The following is a 20,331-nucleotide window of genomic DNA, read 5'->3' on the forward strand; positions in this document are numbered from 1 at the left end:
GCATCAGTGGAACTGGCAAAGGGCAGAAATGAGACAGGGAGCAAAACTAGAGCAGAAGGCAACTTCTGGATACACTCAGTGCACCAGTGGGACCAAGACAACCCAGTGAGTGACCCCAGTAGGAGATCTATTGAGGCAATGAAGGGAAATACACATACATATGAGAAAGCAAAATGGAACTTAGAGTTTCATGGAGGATCACACAAGCAGTCCTTTGGCCACTTGCCCTCCTAAAAATAGAAGCATCACCAGAGACATTTGGCAGGATGCCAATGACCCTGAGCTCAGAGCTCAGGGAAGAATTCTTCAGTTAGAAATACTTGAAGTCAAGGGCGAATGACTTGATTTTAATGAGAGGCAATATGATTTAGTGTTCAAGAGTTTAGGCTTCGGTCACCACTTTCTGCTGGACTTTGAACAAGTAACTTAATTTCTATTTAGCTTGGTTTCTTCATTTCTAAAATGGGGGAAATAATAGTGTCTACTTCACAGGAGTGTTACATAGATTAGAAAGTTAACTTATGTAAAATACTTAACACAACCAGGATCCAGGCAAAGAAACCAAATCCTGGGAATTTATTTTCAAGTATGTTGGACATGCTGAAAGGTTAAACAGGGGACCATAAAGGAATCCAGAGATTAACAAGTACAGAAAGTTTCTGCCACCCCCTAAGACTGGAAGGAAAAGGGAAGAGGTAGTTTTAACAAAGTCTAAGAGCTAGAGCTTTCTGGAAGAAGCTAAAACCATGAGAAAGATAGCCACTTCTGGAGATGCTACTGTAAACATAAAGATGGGAGATACATCCTGGCTCTGTCTTCCAACCTTCAGTCACCTGCCAACCTACAGTTCTCAAACCGCCAGTGGCCTCCATTGTCTGAAAGTTGCTAGAAAGCAGTTGGTAAGGGAGTCCGGAAAATATAGTTACCTGGAAAAGGGGAAGAGCAGGAAACAGGTCTGATGCTAAGTAGGCAAATGACTAGAATGTCTCTCAATAGATGTCAGCAGCTATTATATTTTATGTTTGATCTGGGATACAGCAATCATTTTGCTTCCTACTACCCAGGAAATGGTGATTCTGGGCCAATTATAGATTCTTCTCTGAGAAGCTTCTGTTGAAGCAAGACAGTTAACGGCCAGCTATATTAACCTTAGGTCTTATAGGGTTGCCTGTTTCTAGCTGGAAGTGCTTACTTTAATTTAAATGTAATATATATTGAAAGGGCCTATCTTTTAAGGTTCCAGTATCTGTTGGATACATACTTGACTGGCATGAGGAATAAAAGTTTGGATCATATTTTCTTCTCTGTTGTATGCACAGATGATGTTAAATACAAATTAGTGTAACAGCCCTGTGTCAAGATCCAACCCCAGGATATAGTTTCTAACATCAACAGATACCTTAAAGCACAATGCAAACAAACTTTCCTGATTAACATGCTCACTTGGTACTGTCTACCAAGGAAGAAGAGAAAAAGAATAAAGAGAGGAATGATTAAACAAGCATAATTGATTAAGAACATTAAAAATATTTAAATCTTTTAAATATATGGTATTCCTTATATAAATTCTGTTTTATTAATTTTATATTGTGGAATAAAAGTATTTAATATATACTTAGAAAATAACCCTTTTATCCTGAATATATTTCATTAACACAGACAGTGCTGAAGTCATAAGTAATTGTTTTCAATAATCAGATGCCACCACTCTTACTGCTGAGTAAATTTTTTTTTCTTGATATATAGTAAGGAGACAACCAAAATATAATAAACTGAATTATCAGTTTGGGGAAATATAGTCACTGTTATATCAAACCACATTTTCTAGAAAACAACTGCACTTTCCCTAAACCAACTGTAGCAAATAGCAAATACCTCTGGTGCCCCTTTCCAATCCCTGAAGCCCACCTCTGATTTCAGTGCAGCTGTAGTGAAGAGTTCCAGACAAACACAGACTCAGCCCAGACTGCCAGGGTCCCACTTAGAGTGCAGGGCTCATCTTTCCTCTTTCTGTCCCAGGACCTCCTCCAGTGCACAAGAGCCCACTCAGTCCACCTGTAAGCACAGCCTGGATATGTGAGAGTGTTTTAAGACTACAGAAACATCCCTCGGCCAATGCAGGCCTGGGTTTGGTGGGCAAGTGCTACACTCTCCCATCTGTCTTAGAAAGCCAATTCAGAAAGCCATCCTCAATGTTCTTCAGAAGATCCTATTGGAATCCAGCCTCTATTACCCACAAGGCAAGTCTCAAAAGTGCCCCACTTTTGTGACAACTTGGATGGACTTAGAGGGTATTACACTAAATGAAATAAGTCAGACAGAGAAAGACAAATACTGAATGATTTCACTTATATGTGGAATCTAAAAAATAAAACAAATGAACAAACAGAACAAAAACAGAGTAATAGATACAGAGAATAAACAGGTGGTTGCCAGAGGGGAGGCGAATGGGGAGAGGAAAGAAAAAGAGAAGAAAGATTAAGAGGTACAAGCTTCCAGTTACAAAATAAAAGAGTCACAGACATGAAATGCACAGTGTGGGAATATAGTCAATAGATTTCATAATATCATTTCATGGTAACATATCATAACTAGACTTAACATGGTGAACATTTTGAAATGTACAGAAATATCAAATCACTATGTTGTGTACCAGGAACTAATATAGTGTTGTGGGTCAATAATACTTCAAAAACAAACAAACAAACAAACAAACTCATAGAAAAAGAGATCAGAGTTGTGGTTACCAGAGGTGGGGGATGGGGGATGCAGAGAAAGAGGGAAATGAATGAAGGCAGTCAAAAGGTATAAAACTTCCAGTTATAAGATAAATAAATATGAAGGATGTAATGTACAACACAATAAATATAATTAATACTACTGTATGTTATATATGAAAGTTATTAAGAGAGAAAATCCTGAGTTCTCATTATAAGGAAAAAAGTGTTTTCTATTTCTTTTGGTAGCTACATGAGATGATGGATATTCACTAAACTTACTGTGATATGTAAGTTAAATCATTATGCTGTACAGTGCTGTATGCCAATTATATCTCAATAAAACTAGAAGAAAAAAATAAAATTTTCACTTTTGTGGGCAAAAAAATAACACCCCTTTATCTTGGCTTATTCTCTTCCCCTGTCCCACTCTCTCCATTCCCTCACTCTTGCTTCCTGCACCCAAATCCTTGTCTCAGGCTCTGCTTTGGAGGAACTCAAATGAAGACAGCAGTGCTATATAGAATCAAAAATAGTATCTTTATCTAATCCAGGGTTTCTTAACCTCAGCACTACTGATGTTTAGGGCTGGATAATTCTTCATTGTGAGTGGTTGTCCTATGCATTGTAGGATGTTTAGCCACATCCCTAGCCTCTAACCCCTAGATACTAGTGGCATTCCTTCCTCCATTTGTGACAGCTGAAAAAGTCTCCAGACATTACCAAATGTCCCTTGGGGACAAAAACTGCCCTGAATTTACAAATACTGGTCTAAGCCCTTAAACAGGACAGTTAACTATTCTCTAAGTCTGTACCATATACCAATGGAAGCAAAGCAGATACATTCATTTTGTTTCAGTCATGATGGAGGTCAAGTAACAGAGAATAATTCAAAGTCCAGGAAGAAGCATTTCAATGTAGTGATAACATGGACAAAATGATATTTTTTATTTCGTTTGTTCACTGACTAAACTGAATTAACTATTCAGCAATCTGTCTGCTAAATTATTAGTGTAAGCTTCTAACATGGCATAAATTATCCTCGATGACTTACCTCTTCTTACCTCTACGGTGTCATTTCTCAACACTGATTCCTGATTCTCAATAAATAACTTACTGATTGAATGATCCTTAACACAGTCTTACCAAGTACAGATATAAACAAGTGCTAAACCCGAAGGCAGAAGAAAAACTCAGTCAACAGCTCTCAGCTTCAGATTTCTCATCTCTAAAAGGAGGACAATATTGCCTAAATCCTGGGATTTCTGTGGGGCATCGGCATAAGCTAATGCCCAGGAAAGTACTGTGGTGTAAAGTGCTATATGCATGTAAGACACTGCTAACGGTAATGAGGTGGGAAGCCCCATGAAAAGACTGACAGGACCCCCAGGCAGGGCCACTATCTCACTTTTGTGCTTCTGTAGAACGGCTTGCTTCTAGGAAAGCGGAATTTACCCCCTAAGATTCTACCGGTTCCCTGAACTCACTCCTGGTTGGTCCATTTGTAACACCTCAGTTGCATAAAGCTCATTCCTGATTGGTCCATTTATAATACCTCATTTGCATAAAGCTCATTCCTGATTGGTCCACTGTGTTATACCTTATTTAGATTTTTTTTTTTTAATATGAGAAACTACATGGGAGATAAACTCAATAAATGAGATAAGGAATATAGAAGGAGACTGGGGACAGGGTTTGAAGAATGAGTTAAAATTTAAAGATACTGAATTAAATTTGAAGCTGTCCAGCTATAGCTATAAATAAAATCTGAAGTTCAGAATAAAAATCAGTGCCAGAAGAATCATAAGACCAGCCACAGAGTATGCAGAGAGGGTGAAGAAAACCTGAAGATGGAGTATTAAGGAACACTGATGTTTAAAAGGAGGATCCTAAGGCCATAAATGACAAGCCCACAGTTAATATTAGACTCAACAGTGAAAAGTTGAAAGCTTTTCTTCTAAGATCAGGCACAAAACAAGGATACCCACTCTTGTCACTTTTATTCAATATACTGCTCAAAGTCCTAGCTGGAGTAATTAGTCAAGAAAAAGAAATAAAGGCATCCAAGTCAGTAATGGAGTATAATCTGTAGAAATACTGAATCACCATGCTGTACACCTGAAACTCATACAATATTGTAAATCAACTAAACTTCATTTTTTTAAAAAAGCATCCAAATTGGAAAAGAAGTAAAATCGTCTTTACTTGCAGATGTTATTATATTATACATAGAAAACCCTAAAGACTCCACAAAAAAACTGCTAGTAAAAGTTGAAGGATACAAAATCAATATACAGAAAAGTTGTGTTTCTATGGACTATCAGAAAAAGAAATTAAGGAAACAATCCAATTTACAATAGTATCAATATACTCAATCTCTTGTAGTAACTTATAATGAAAAAGAATATGAAAATGAATATATGTATATGTATATGTAAGACTGAACACCAGACGTTGATACAACATTGTAAACTGACTATACTACAATAAAAAAAGAATGAATTTTTTTAAAAAGAATAAATACTTAGGAATAAATTTAAACAAGGAGGCAAAAGATCTTTACACTGAAAACTATAAGACATTGCTGAAAGAAACTGAAGAATGTACAAACATTCCATGCTCATGGATTGAAAGAATTAATATTGTTAAAACGTCCATACTGTCCGAAGCAATCTATAGAATCAATGCAATCCCAATCAAAATTCAGAATTCTATTTCACAGAAATAGAAAAACCAATCCTAAAATGTGTATGGATCCACAAAAGACCCCAAATAGCCAAAGTGATCTAGAGAAAGAAGAACAAAGCTGGAGGCATCACACATTCAAAGTATATTATGAAGCTATAACCACCAAAACAGTATAGTGTTGGCATAAAAACAGACACACAGACCAACAGAATGGAACAGAAAGCCCAGAAATAATCTCATGCACATATGGTCAATTAATTTACAATAAAGGAGCTAAGAATATACAATGGGTAAAAGATAGCTTCTTCAATAAATGGTGTTGAGAAAACTGGACATCCACACACAAAAGAATGGAGCTGGACCCCTACCTTACACCACATACAGAAATCAACTCAAATCAATTGAAGATTTGAAAGTTAAAACCTGAAACTATAAAATTTTAAATTCCTAGAAGAAAACATAGAGGGTAAGCAACTTAACATCAGTCTTGGCTGTTTTATTTTATTTTATACCAGAAACAAAGGCAACAAGAACAAAAATAAATAAGTGGGACTATATCAAACTAAAAAGCTTCTACACAGGAAAGAATACCATCAACAAAATGGATAACCTATGAAATGGGAGAAAATATTTGCAAATCACATATCTGATAAAAGGTTAATATCCAAAATATGTAAAGAACTCATACAATTCCACAGCAAAAAATCCAATCTGATTAAAAAATGGGCAGAGGAACAGAATAGACATTTTTTCAAAGAAGGTATACAAATAGCCAGCACATACATGAAAGGGTGCTCAATGTCACTAATCATCAGGGAAACGAAATCAAAACCACAAAGAAGTATCACCTTATACCTGTTAGAACAGCTATTATCAAAAAGACAAGAGATAACAAGTATTGGAGAGAATGTGTAGAAGAGAACCTTTTTACACAATTGCTGGGAATGTAAATTGGTATAGTCATGATGGAAAACAGTAAGGGCCTTCCTCAAAAAAATTCTTGAAAAATTAAAAATAACTGTCACATGATCCAGCAATCCCACTTCTGGGTATATATCCAAAGAAAATGAAAACAGGGTCTTGAAGAGATATCTGCACTCCCATGTTTACTGGAACATTATTCACAATAGCCAAGCTATGGAAACAACCTAAGTGTTCATTACTGTATGAATGGATGGAGATTTGGTTTATAGCACTATACCATTTTATACAGGGGACCTGAGCATCTGCAGATTTTAGTATCTACAGGGGTCCTGGAACAAATCCACCACAAATACTAAGGGATGACTGAATACACAATGGCATATTATTCAGCCAGGTGAAAAAAGGAAATCCTACCAATTGTGAAAATAAGGATGGACACCGAGGGCATTATGTTAAGTGAAATAAGTCAGATAGGCAATGACAAATACTGTAGGATATCACTTATGTGTGGCATCTTAAAAAAGCTGAACTCATAGAAATGGAGACTAGAATGGTGGTTACCATTCTAGGGTCTGGGGGGTGGGGGAAATGGGGAAATTTTGGTTAAAAGGTACAAACTTTGTTATAAGATGAATAAGTTCTGGAAATTTAATGTATAACATGGTGATCATATTTATTAATACTGTATCATATACTTGAAGTTGCTAACAGAGTAGATCTTAAATGTTCTCATCACAAAAAAGAAGTTATAATTATGTAATGTGATGCAGACATTAGCTAATGCTATGGTGATAATCATTTTGTAACATGTATCAAATCAACACACTGTATACCTTAAACATACACAATGTTATATGTCAGTTAAATCTCAATAAAGCTGGAAAAAAAATATAGGAAGGACCCTTCTCTGCCATCCCTTGCCTGAATTCCTATAATAGTTGAACTTGAACAGTTTTACTCTGTCTTCAATATTTTCAGATATAGTAATTTTTGTATTCCCAGATTTCAGCTTCGATAACTGGGATTGGATCTTTATTTCACAATCATCACCTCTCCAATGTGCCCAACACACATTTAGCAATCACTGAATAATTTAGGAGTGATTTTAGGAACCTCTAAAAAAGGAAATTATAGTTTCTCTTAGCAACTCAATAATAGACCTAGCAATCCCTAAAGATATCCAACTATCTCTCCTCTTTCCCTCCAACCCTGAAGTTACAGCAATGTCTGCTTTCTTCTTCCTAACCCATTGGACTTACTTAGCTCTTGCCATTCACCTGTGGAAGTAACTAGACTGAGGAATAGGGCTAGGAGGGATGAAGCAGAACTAGGCACGACTGAACTATACGCCTTAACTTCATCCTTGCTCAAATTTAGCCAGCCCCACTTCCAACCAGACTGTATCTACTTCTGTGATTATCAGTCACTGCCTATATATTTCAATTGTCAGGAAAGCCATATTTATAGAGATCCAGCCTAACATTCCAATGATTTCTCCATTTAGAAAAGGATATGGGATATGGATTAACATAGACTAGATTTCAAATTCTATTTCTGTCACTTACTAGCTGAGTGACTATATATTAGTTTCCTAGGGCTTCCATACGTTTGGTGGTTTAAAACAACAGAAATTTATCATCTCACAGTTCTGGAGTCTGGAAGTCCAAAATCAGAGTGTCAGCAGAGCCATGCTCCCTTTGAAATCTGTAGGGGAATCACTCTGTGCCTCTCCCTAGCTTCTGGTGGTTTAACTCATCTGTCTGCTAACCTGTCTCCTTTACATGTAGATCTGCCTGCTCCACCACACACATGCATACTGCGTTATTCCTGCCCCTCCCTCTGTCTACCACAATGAGGACCAACATGCTGCTCCAACCACTCTCTTTTCTCTCTGCAAATATTCAGATAAACCCAGGATGGAATGCAACAGATCATCCCAAAACACTGGGCCTTGTCCTTTGAGGAATATACTGAAAGCAACAGCCTTTCAGATGGAACAGATGGAAAATAATTCAGTGGGCAGCACCACTGTGTTCAACCTCTTTTTCATACCCTCATTCCTCACTCATTCCCCTAACTCACCGAAGCAAAGGGCTAAAGAGGAAAAGCATTCTTTCCTTTAGGCAGGTGAGTTTATAGTCCAGCTCACTTTCTGTCTCAATGTTAAAACAAGAGCGTGGGTTACTGGAAGCAAAGATTTTCTGTTCACGTGCAGCAACAGCGCCTTCCACTTTTTATAAACCTAAAGCAATCTTGTTTTCTTTTCTGTAATTAGGACGTAAGCCAGTCCATGCCAGACTGACTCCTTCCTTCAACTCCCCATGCACTGTGGCTGGAGTGTCACTGTTCCAGAACTGCAATATTGAGTGCTTTTGCCTGGGTCTGTGGCATAAATAGAACAAAGGAAAAGATTTTCCTGAGAGAAAACCTTGAAAGTCAAGAAATGATAACCTTTTCTCACACTGAGGGGTGGGGGTGGAGGAGTGGTAAAACAGCAAACGCTCTCATGTCCTTCCTTGGACTTTCCTGTCTTCAAAGGGGTTCAGGGCTCACGTGAGTTCCTTCCCAGGCACAGCCTGACAAAGTCCATATTGCCCAGCAAGGGCCCCATGCCGTAAGACAGTTAGCCGAGTTGTTAGTTTACTTCCCTAGAAGACAACAAATACCCTAACCTAGCACCTCTTTCCTCCTGTATCCATCTGTAAGGAACCTTGTAAAGACGTTAGAGAACTTAAAGAGCGATCTACATGACCTCCACGGTTACTTCTTCTTTGATGGGGCAGCCTTGGGGAGAGAAGCATCTTTCTGACTGCCAGGAAGTGGGGCACGCAGGAAATAGCCATTCTCTCCCACACACCAAGTGCGTGCCACATTGTCCTCCTTTCCCCTCTGAAGCCTTCCCTAACTAACCTTAAATGCTCTCACCACTTAACTAATGACATCCCTCAGCTAATAAGTGGCATGGTCACACAGTCACCTCTCTTAGTTTGTACTTCATGCTCTACTCTGCTTACTCTGTGAGCACTTCGCTCTCCTGTTGCAGCTCTTAGCACCCTCAGCCTTGTAGCATAACTCAGGGGGACTACACAAGCCTGTATGTCTCATTATACTATAAACTTTAATATGAGGGATTCTGTGCCCCTGCCCACAACCCACAAGGCCTTGCATCTTTCTCAAAAATATCTATTGAATAAAAAATTTACAGGTGCTTTAATAGGCCTTTTTTCATCCAATATGTCCACAGCTTCTTGATAGACACTACTACTTCCTTGGAAACATCTCTTCCCTGTATGCCACCCTATTCTTTCCATCTCCCAACACACTGACCAACACACACACATAGACACACACACACACACACTTTTAAGCAAAATTATCTTCTAATTAGTAAATATTTCATGAGCTATACTCAATAAGACCCCAGCCTTGTAGCTCATCGATGCGTATTAATCTTTCTAATCTATATGCACATATGCATTTAAAGAATGAAGAAAGTAAGAACAACAACAAAAAACCAAGTAGCCAAGAAGACAATATCTACTCTCTTATCCCTGGGATTCCAGGAAGTAATCCTAATATTACCTTCATAAAAGAATAAATGAATGTCTTCAATTAAATTTACCCTGCATTAGATATTCCTTGAAAAATAGTTATTAAATGCCTACTATGAACCACACAGTATTTTAGGACCTGGAGATAAAGACCTTGTATCTTGGGGGCTCATATTCTATAATAAGTGGGAACAGACAATAAAAAATAGATACATATAAGAGGTCACGCATAGTCAGTGTATAAAGGAAAACATGGTAGTTCAGGGAACAGAAGAAGGAGCTTATAGGGAAAGCATTTTTTCAGAGAAACTTGTTATTAAATTTAATTTTCTTTAAATACATACCTTTCTCTCACCCTTACCCACTGTAGGGAGAAACAGAAGATCTCCTATATCCTCCATTTGGGGGATTCTATGCATAAGGCCTGAGATGGTGAGGATGACATACAAAAATACATTTTACAAAGGGGAAAAAGGTATCTGTTGCTACCTTAACCTTCAGACTACCCCCACAACCCCAGGACCTTTTTGCTCCTTTAGGAAAAGCCCCTGGGAATCCACCTGAGTGTTGAACAAGCCCTTGCTCTGGAGGGACGTTCAAACGCCAGCGTAGAATAAGCAGCTGTGAGATTTACTAAGAGAGAAAATGGCTAGCACCTCAGATCCTACAGGGGAGAGGATTTGCCTCTCCATTACCCTGTGGTCAGCCTGAATGAAGTGAAAGCTGAGCCACATAGATATATGGTGGAAGGGCATTTTAGGAAGAAGAAAGAATAAACACACAGTCCCTTAGATGGGAGCGTGTTTAGTACATCTGAACAAGAGCAGAGCAAGCATGGCTGGAGGGGAGTGAGAAAGGGAAACAGATGAAGGGGAATCAGATGGCATAGGGCCTTGCAAAGTGAATGAGCGTTTAGAAACTGATGTTAATGTTATCTCTCTGCAAAAGGGTGAGGCTTGAAATGAAAATGAAAGTAAAACCAAAGGGGGAAGGGAGGCAAGAAGAAAGAGAACGGAAAAAAAAAATACTAAGACTAAAGACAAGTAGCATTGCTTCTTTGTTGCTAATGGATATGCTAAATTAATTTCAAGAAGAAACTTGTTCAAGTCTCTGTGACCATCTCTCTTACATCCCCCTTCCTCTCTAACCCTAGTGTCAACATCTGACTTGTGATTTCATCATCTACAACCATAATTATTTACAAGCCCTCTTGACTAGTTTTCCTCTCCATTCTATCCTCTTTCAACACAACCATATTGCTGTCACAGCAATCTTTCATGCTCTTCCTGATAAGTCTTACTCATTCTAGACATCCACTCCAATCACCCTACCTCTGTAAACCTTCAACAGTCCCATGTGTGTTCCATCCCCTCAGAAGAATTCATCATTTCCCCCATATGCTTGTATGACACACTATGTCACCATTGTAGCTCTTATCATATTTTATCAGAATGTGGTTAATACATGGCTCTCTTTCTGTTGGAATATGAGTTCTTTAAGGTCAGGGACACCAAATCCTTCATTTTTATACCCCAGATAGTTAGCAGAAAAACATATTTTAAAATATGTTAATAAATATTTCTTGAATTAAAAACTAGAAAGATTAGGACATGAGATGAAAATGGGGAAAGTCTCCAAGCAGAATCAGAAAACATGAGAAATCAAGATGGTAAAGAGATCTGCAAAGGCAGCAGAGAGAAAAACATCACAAAAGATTAAATCCAGAACAAAACTTTTGTTATCTTCTTTAATCACTTAAGTTGACAAGTGGTAGAATTGGGATTCAGCGTGCTCAAGCAGCAAATAAGTAGAAGACCTTGAACTCAAGTCTCAATATTTGCTCCACAGTTCTCAGAGATTAACACAAACCACAGATACAAAGTGCCTATAGGTCATCCTGCTCACCTGTAGACTAGGCCTCCCTCACTGAGATGGAGAAAGGCTGAAGCAATTTTAATGTGCCATCAAGTTACTGTAAAGTGTTTTTATTTCCTTTTTACTTACTTAAGAGCTTTTTTGTATGACAGCTTTACTCTGCTGCACATGCTCCATGTATGCCTAGCAGTACACCACTTCATGGTTTATGAAGCAGTGATCTGTCATTCCACCAGATTCTCACAGCAGTTCCTTGAGACTTTGGTTTCAATTAGGTGCTTTTCCCTTCATTATTCCACTGCTTCCTATAACTATAAAAGGTCACTTAAGATATCAAATAGGCAGCTGGAAACACCATCTCCGCCTTTGTAATTCTGAAGATTGTACACCAGGAGCACTGGGTTCTGGTGCGGCTGTGCCAGCCTTGAGCTGAGGGTCACTTCACCTTCTGTGCCTCAGTTTATGCATCCAGAAATCAAGAAGGCTTGACCAAATCAGTGGTTTCCAGACCTGGCTAGGCATCAAAACTATCTGGAGGCCTTAACAAACTTAATCATCTAGATCCCCCTCCGAGAACATCTTAGGGGATGAGGACCGGAAATCTGTATTTCAAAAGCTCTCCAGGTGATTCTGAGGAGCAGCTGGGTCTGGAAATCTCTAAGCCAGATGGCCAGATGATAGATATTTCAAGTCTCTTCTGGCTCTCAGACTATGAATAAACCATGCTTCTCTTCTGTATCCATTGCTTTTTGTGCAAGTCAGTCTGTAGACTCAGACAGTGGGTTCCTCTTTGTGGCCTGGATAAAACAGACTTAAGATGGTAAGACTAGCAAGACCTCAGAATTAATGGCTTTGTCTATATTCTGGGCCAACAGGACCACATGAGAGCATGGTTTTCTTTTATTTTCCAACAGTAGGCTTCTTCAATGAAAGAACTCACATATTTTCCAGAAGTCTGCCTGCTCTCAACAATGTAAGGCTTTATTATTATTATTTTCATCTGTTAACATTTCCTGTTGGACTCCAAAAGCTGTCTAAAAATACTGAGGAAATTCAATGTCTTGAGTCTTATTTAACAAAATACACTAAAAAGATAAAATCAAGACATGTAGTTTTCAACAAATCACTGATGCCCAGATGGTGTCAAAGAGAAAACAACAAAGAAAAGGAGAGAGACACCTTACCATCACAAATTTTAAAACTTTAGTTTGTTTGTTTGTTTGCTTGTTTGTTTTTCTTTTTAGTTCAAAAAAGGATTTCAGCCTCTGGAAAATAAAACTAATAACCTAACTCAAAAAAAGAGTAATGTATAAAACACAAAGCTAATTTATTCATTGATATAGCAAGAGGCATAGCATACCTTAGGAAGTCTAGAACTTTAAAACTTTAAAGACTTTAAATGCAATTAATTAATTCTAATATTCCTTTATTTCTCTCTTTAAGTCACTGATTACGCAGTAGAGGATTAAGTCTAAGACAGCCTTAAATTCTTTCACTGGAGTCTTCCCTCCTGATTCAAACTGCCCAGTTACCTTCTGGGCTACTGAGTGATTTTACCAACTGTAAATCTCCTGATACTTGCTCCAGACTATAGTTCCTTATCTTGTTCACAATTTTATCATGAAAGACAGCTATATGTCTTTCTGCAATCATGATCCTCAATATTCATTTATTTGTTTAATAAGAATTTATTGAACACTTACTATGAGTTAGGCACATGAAATGATGACTGTCTCTGCCTGTTTTGAACATTCAAGATGAGAAAGCACATAAACAAATAACATGACAGTGAAATTAGTGCAATAAAAAGTAAAATTTTTACTGTGTAGCACAGGGAAATAAATACAGGATCTTGTGGTGGATCACAGCGAAAGAGAATGTGACAATGAATGTATGTATGTTCATGCATAACTGAAAAATTGTGCTCCACACTGGAATTTGACACAACATTGTAAAATGACTATAACTCAATAAAAAATGTTTATACATATATAAAAAAGTAAGATTTTGCAGGGTGCCAGGGATAGCTACATGGAAAAAGAGATATTTGACCTAAGTCTTGAAAAATAAGTAGAGTTTGCCCTGTAGTTCCAGGAGGAAAGTACTTCCAAGCAGAGAAAACACGGAGCAAATGCTGCTGAAGGAGTGGTGGGGAGCACACTTCAGAAGATAATATGAGGCAGGTGGTGATGGAATAGTGGGGCAGCATTTCCACTGTAGCTTCTTTTGTGTTACACCTATGATATCTTCTTTTTATATCTGTCTTCCTTTCAAGAATTTGTTTAAAGCCTCTAAAACACTAGCAAATTCTTTTTTTCTTAATTCAAGCACAGTTTAAAAAAATAATTTCTTCTTGTCATCCAGAAATATATTATCATTTGCCATTCCTTAGTACTCTGATCAAACACCACAGTTCAGAAAATCAAATCTTTTTTATTAATCCCTCTATATAATCAGTGTCTACTCCCCATATCCTACTTCTGATTCTACCTACCCCGCCATTCCTCTGCACAAGCTTTTTATTTTTCTACAAAGAACTTCAAAGTCAATTTAAAAACATTTTAGGTTTCCTAATGACTGTATTAAAATTCTGAAGAGAATCAAGCAGGTAGTCCTTGGTAGATTTCATAAATCTCAAGTTTTAGATATATACTTAGTAATAGTTGTGCTTCAGTATTTAACTAAAGTTCAGACTTTGATAGGAAAGAAACTGAGTGAAAAAAATTCTTGAATACAGTTAATTATACCTCTTAGAAGCCTAGCTGTTCAAACCTCAAAGTCCTCATGTAGGTACCATCATCAGCCTTTGGTTGTAGTTTATATAAATGACATCACTTTAGAAAGAAACAGATAGCCTTGGAAATACTAAAATTTTATAAAACCAAAAATTATCCTGCAACACTAATTTTCCACTCTAAGTTTCAAAACATACGTGCCCACAGACACACACACACACCCTGGTTTGGTCCTGAACGAACTGACCAGCTTTTTTTGCTGATGGCTGGACTCAAAAGCTGGCAGACCTGAGCATGAAAGCATGTCATCTCCTCATCCTCATCCATGATCAGCTAAAAACGGCTGAGGCTCTTCTGTTCCAAATTAGAAACATGTAGAAGAATTGAAGTGGAATGGTTGCCTCACCTAGCATAGCCTGAGCAAGTCCCCTGTTTCTAAAACCCTCCAGGTCTGTCATGTGCCACTTTCCATGACAAAGATCAGCAGAACAGAGCAAGCCATCAAGCAGAGCAGTGGTGGTAGACCCAGTTCACTTTGCTTCTGACCAGGTTTTATCTGGCCTGCTGCCTTCTTTGTGATCATCTATTTGCATGTTTTTCATCCTCTTTCAATGGGAACAGCTAAAAGGTTTTAGTTAAGAACTTCCATAAATTTTCAAATGTACCATTTTTATAGTGTTTCAATTTTTAATTAAAAATAATTACTCTAGATACGGGAGTTCTGGAATTTTTATTTGAAATACCTTGTTTTTTCCTAGCACCCTCTGTCTCATAACAGCTCCCTACTGCCAAAAGAAAATGATCACATCAGAACCAAATCCATCTATCTTCAAGTAACAGACGTTGGCAGACACATTACATTCTGAGACTGTTTGTCAGCCTTTGGCTGGTAGGGTTTAAATTCTGATTTACTCTGGCTGCTCCAGAGATAAGACTTACAACTTCACAATCACTGAGATGGGCTCTGATTCTTATCATACAGACAGATAGAGAAATGGGAGAGAACGGGGAGTGGGAAAAACAGAATTCAATGATAAAAAGAAACACACATACAGAGGATATGTGTACACATGTCTTCTCCATTTACTCAGACTACCTTACATTATCCAGGTTTTACTTGCTCAGAACAAGGTCACAGGGCAATGGAGATTCTACAGGTCCAGCAGGAGCACAGAGATTCACTATTTTTTTTTTAAAATAAAGCCTTGAAAAACTATTTGTGGAATTTATCCCCGAAAATATGACATATTTAGAGGCAGGAATAAGAATACAAATTTAAACTTTATAGCTCTCATTGTCTTAAATGTATACAGTTTCAAATTCTCTTGTCAGTGTGCCTTCTAATTAGAGTGTTTTTAATCATGAATATGATAGCAATAATACGTGTTATACCATAATTTATCATGAATATAGGACTTTATTAATATTATGATAATGCACATTTTAAACAAATGAAGAGTATGCATGCTAGATTACTCACTGTGGAGAGCACTGTTTGTGTGTGAACTGGCTTAACGTTTGAGGTACACTGTACTCTACTAAGCAAAATCAAGTCTGCCTCATCCGTCAAATTAACCATTTCTTCCTCTTTGTACTAGACTTCCAGTATTTCAGCTGCCCTTCTGTTCTGCCGCTATCTTCTTTAGGAACTTGATTAGAAAAGAAAGAAGATGAATATTCAAAAGTAACAGAGTTTCAAAGGTATGACATGAAAGGCTACCCCTGTCTATAATGAGACTATGCTTAGAAGTAAGAGATCCTAGGACGACTATGATCTCTTTACTGATGTCTCCTCTTTGTCTATGTCACAACTTGTTCTCACCAGCCATTTGCGTTATGATTATTCAAGAATCTTGGTCCAGTCTATAAAAACATCCTTGCCCTAACCTCATACCAGAGTGTTAATCTTTCACTGTTCCTTCCATCTCCACCAAAGACAACATAGTTCCCTCCTTTTAGTATTTCAAGTCTCTGATCCAGGGTCCTGCCCTCTTTGAATTTGGATCATTCTGCACTCACTCTGCAGCTATGTCTTTGCATTAATTCCTAGCCCTATATGAGAAAGGGTATTTCCTACATAACCCTACAGTGCCCTCTAGGAATCAAAACATCATCAATTGACTTTATAATCTCCTTCCCTGAAATTAATTTCATCTGAATTCTAGGTGCAGAAATTGGACCCCACATCTGTTTTCTCCCTAGCCAATTACCTTTTTGCATGTTTTTATTCTTTTTCTGACTAGACAGTCTCTAGTTAGTTCTTACTACTGGTCAATTACACTCTCAGCTATATCACAACTTATCTTTTTTCTAGGCGCAGTTTTTTAAATTGCCATTATAGTCAGGACTACGCCATTCCTCTTGCTCTGTGCCTACCTTTTTCCCCTTCTCTCATGTGACAGCTTCTTTTGATGCCTTCCTTGCAACTGATTTATTCCCTGTTATAGACTGAATGATTGTGTCCCCCTAAAATTCATAGAGTGATGCCCTAACCCCCATTGTAGTGTTATCTCGTGGGGGGGCCTTTGAGAGATAATTAAACTTAGATGAGGTCATGAGGATGGGGTCCCCATGATGAGATTAGCATCCTACTAAGAAGAAGAGACCTGAGAAATAAATTTCTGCTTAAGCCACCCAGTCTATAGTATTGCCATGGCATCCTGAGCAGACTAAGACACCCTCTTCATCCTCTCCACTACAAATACCGTGAATGACTGCTTCCTCAGCCTCCTCACCACTGCCTGTTTGGAAGACTGACTCTTTCTCTCTGCCCAGGGGTCTAAAGAAGACTTCCCAATATCACCTCATCACTTTTTACTGGACATTCTATTTGAACAATTTTTTGGCTTTAATATATAAATCCTTCCATGAAAAGGTGTGTGGCATTTAATAACCTCCATTGTTCTGTTTTACACCAATCCAACCCTTCAGAGGCCAGTTGCAGGCTCAGCTTCTCCAAGGAATGTTCCCTAATGGTTCCCTCCATTTTAATCTCTCCATTTTCTAAACTTCTCTGGCATTATTTTCTATACCAAGTAATTTAGAAATTTAACATGCTTGTGTATTCTCTTTTCTTCTTGGAACTTGTCAGCAGTCCTGTGTTTTCTTCTGTACTTTTGCACTGGAGTGTTACTCTCAGTCAGCTGCTAATCTACCATGACTTCTCAGTTATGCTCTAACTTTATGCCATATGTACATACACATATTCCTATAGTCTTCTGTTTCTGGTCACTTCTTTAATTTACCAAAGATAATTTGGGGTCTAAGCATTTCTTTACTTTCCTCAGCACTGTGGTGACCTTGGCAAGCTAAGGGACTTTTAACCATCCCTGCAACTAGGCTGCTGATTTTGTTTTTACATAGCCTCTCTCAGAGAGAAATTAGCAGGATCAGTCCCGGCCTCCCAAATGCCTTTAACATGGTCCCTGCTTACCTAAGTTATTTTTTTCTCTTTTTATTTTTGAAGGAATGAGATTGTGGGAACAAAAAATAGCAAGGGTTCTCTGGAGTGCATTGTGCCTATTCAGAAGTAAGAAAACAAAGAAAGGAAGAATCAGTGAGCCAAATACCTCTTATACCATTGTCCATGTGCCCTTTCCAGAGCTGGTTCAGTGGATAAACCAGCAGCGCCTATTCCCAGGCATGTTATTCTGAAAATTTAAATGTTTCCTCTGAATGTGTGAGTTTGGGTTTACCTGGTCTTCAGGAGTAGCACTACTTTTCTTCATTGGCTTTGGGAAGACTGGATGGAAAACCATTAGTTGTTTTCATCATCAACATTTACTTTGTTCTGTGAGATCATTTTACTAGGCTCCAATCTAGTAAGATGGGAACAATGAGGAAGAGTTTCTCCTCTTGAATTTTAAGTCCTGCATGTGCCAAATCACACAATAAAATACACACAGAAAACACAACAGATATCCATAAAATCTGCATTTGTTAAACAAACACTTTTCATGCACACAAAGAGGGTCAAGCTAATTAGGGAGAGAACACTCTTGTATAAAATCAGTAAATGCCCATAATCAGGCTTTGAAAGTCTCAATATCAACAGGTATACACTGAAAACCCAACCATTCATTTCCCAGGTGTCTGCTTTATCAAATATATGCTTAACAGTATGTGAATTACTATGAGTCATAAAAAAATATACGTGCCCATCCTCAGGAGCATTTATAATCTCACAGAGGGGTGAGACATACACAAGATGCACTATGAGGAAATAATATCTGACATATCATTATCAAGGGAAAAAATGCAAGGAACAAAGGTATGTTAAGATGATCTATATTGCCTTCCCAGCTCTGAATTACCTACTGTTGAGGAGGGGGACAGAAGTATGGTCATACCCTAAGTATAGTATATATTTAACTTTGGAATACATGCAGTAGAGAATTACCTTCCCTGCTTCTGCTTGCATCCTTCTGCTTGTCAACCTAAAGTTGCATCCTCAAAGCTTGTATCAGTTTATCATGGGGAGATGTTATAAAATTCATTTCAAGTATCTGAGGAAAGCTAATTGGGGATTAAACAGTAGCAGATAATTTGCTATTTATAGTGGGCTTTTTATGATACTTTACAAATTCACGTGCATTGGCAACCCTTCAAGATAACAATGTCGATATTACCCAATTTTGTAGATGAAGAAAGTACAAGGTCAGAGAGATTATCTGATTTGTCCAAGAACCTAAATGTGTCTGATAGGGCCCTGACAGGAAACAGACAGCATATCTAAAGGAATTGACTGAAAATAATTGATTGAAGGGCAGAGGTAAAGGGCCAACAAGGGAAAGTAAAACACTCAAGGACTAAAAATCAGAAGGCCACAACTACCCTCAGGCCTGTAGAAGAGAGAATAATGTTCTCAGAGCTTGAAAAGAATTGCCACTCTGAAGGAGGAGGTGCCTGATAGGATGGTGGACACAGATGCTGCCAGAACAGTGGCAAAGTGGAGAACGGTAAAGCCAGCGAAGACATACCAAGATCTTCTCTTCCCTCAGCCTCTACTCCTCTGCCAGTGCCTCCCATTGACCAAAATAAACCAGAATCTAGAGAGTAAAGATGCTGGATGATGCAATCAAAAAGTTAGGTACAGAAGTAGGCAGAGGAGACGGACTGATCTGGAGGAGATGGAGAGGAGCAGCAAGCGAAGTAAAAATATGTGGTTTCATGTCTACAAATCCAATGTTCTTTTTCCTACAGGTACTGCTCAGATACACCCAAGATGTATAATGAGGAATTAACTATAAGTCTTTGAAAAAAACTAGGAAAGAGATTTCAGTCTTATTAACACACATTTCTTTTTTAGGTTAGACTGCATGCCTGCATTTTCTGATGGCTCATAGCTATTCTGGAATTCTTTCTACTTGGACAGAATCTAGACTTTGTAACCTGCTCTCTTTAGTACACAAGTACATCTTCATCTCTCAAAAAAGATGCAACCCCCAGAGATGATACTATTGAGTTTCAGTATAATGCTAAGCTCTTCAAAGTCCTACATGAAAAACAACAAAAACGGAAATTGAAAAAGATGATGGAAGACTGGCTGGGTGTTGTGTATGGCAATCACTGTCAGAAAAATGTTCCTACTTCCATAGGGCATGCAGTCTTATAGTAGTACATATTTCCTCTGAGAAGGACCCAAAATGAAATGAGACAGAATGAGGTAGTAATTCAGCTTACCTCACATATTGCTCAAGAGAAATAAGCTTTCCTTATTTGGAAATTTGGAACAAATTTGGAACCCAACATTTTGTGTCTCACTGGTCCACTGCACAATTCCATTCACCCAGTTAATCTTCTGTATAAGCACCTGCTCATCTCTCGCACTTTGGTCCTCAT

At 38.0% G+C, this 20,331-nt stretch overlaps 1 long non-coding RNA gene across 3 annotated transcripts in view; it reads right to left on the reverse strand.

The window, feature by feature from the left end:
* The window catches only part of LOC116150225 (uncharacterized), a 450,186-nt gene that overhangs the window by 300,135 nt on the left and 129,720 nt on the right, over positions 1-20,331 (reverse strand). The window lies entirely within an intron of this gene.

The sequence above is a fragment of the Camelus dromedarius genome, chromosome 3, assembly GCF_036321535.1.
Source record: "Camelus dromedarius isolate mCamDro1 chromosome 3, mCamDro1.pat, whole genome shotgun sequence".
In the NCBI taxonomy this organism is placed as follows: Eukaryota; Metazoa; Chordata; class Mammalia; order Artiodactyla; family Camelidae; genus Camelus; species Camelus dromedarius.